This window comes from Cucurbita maxima, unplaced genomic scaffold, assembly GCF_002738345.1.
Source record: "Cucurbita maxima cultivar Rimu unplaced genomic scaffold, Cmax_1.0 Cma_Scf06309, whole genome shotgun sequence".
Taxonomy (NCBI): Eukaryota; Viridiplantae; Streptophyta; class Magnoliopsida; order Cucurbitales; family Cucurbitaceae; genus Cucurbita; species Cucurbita maxima.
In genome coordinates this window covers 1-548 of record NW_019278325.1, presented here as the reverse complement: position 1 = coordinate 548, position 548 = coordinate 1, and the positions used below count along the sequence as shown (strand labels likewise).

The 548-nt window shown below is 49.6% G+C and overlaps 2 non-coding genes across 2 annotated transcripts; both read left to right on the top strand.

Moving 5' to 3' along the window:
* The first annotated feature begins 125 nt into the window (after window positions 1–125).
* LOC111476190 lies at window positions 126–244 on the top strand. The gene has a single exon (XR_002716958.1). It is a non-coding gene; the product is annotated as a 5S ribosomal RNA (ribosomal RNA).
* Window positions 245–377: 133 nt separating this feature from the next.
* LOC111476189 lies at window positions 378–496 on the top strand. Its single transcript, XR_002716957.1, has one exon. It is a non-coding gene; the product is annotated as a 5S ribosomal RNA (ribosomal RNA).
* The last annotated feature ends 52 nt before the right edge of the window (window positions 497–548 follow it).

Below are 548 nucleotides of genomic sequence, written 5' to 3'. Positions count from 1 at the left end.
TTTCAATTTCTCCCAGTTCTTTTCTTCCTTTCTCTACAAATGAGAACCTCCCCCGCTCACGCCCATCGCGTTTCGATCATGCCGCCCCGCATGCGTTAAATCCGATTTTGTGCGCATGGCATGTCTGATGCGATCATACCAGCACTAATGCACCGGATCCCATCAGAACTCTGCAGTTAAGCGTGCTTGGGCGAGAGTAGTAAGAAGCTGGGTGACCACTTGGGAAGTCCTCGTGTTGCACCCCTTTTTTTCTTTCAATTTCTCCGAGTTCTTTTCTTCCTTTCTCTACAAATGAGAACCTCCCCCGCTCACGCCCATCGCGTTTCGATCATGCCGCCCCGCATGCGTTAAATCCGATTTTGTGCGCATGGCATGTCGGGTGCGATCATACCAGCACTAATGCACCGGATCCCATCAGAATTCCGTAGTTAAGCGTCCTTGGGCGAGAGTAGTACCAACTTGGGTGACCACTTGGGAAGTCCTCGTGTTGCACCCCTTTTTTTCTTTCAATTTCTCCGAGTTCTTTTCTTCCTTTCTCTACAAATGAG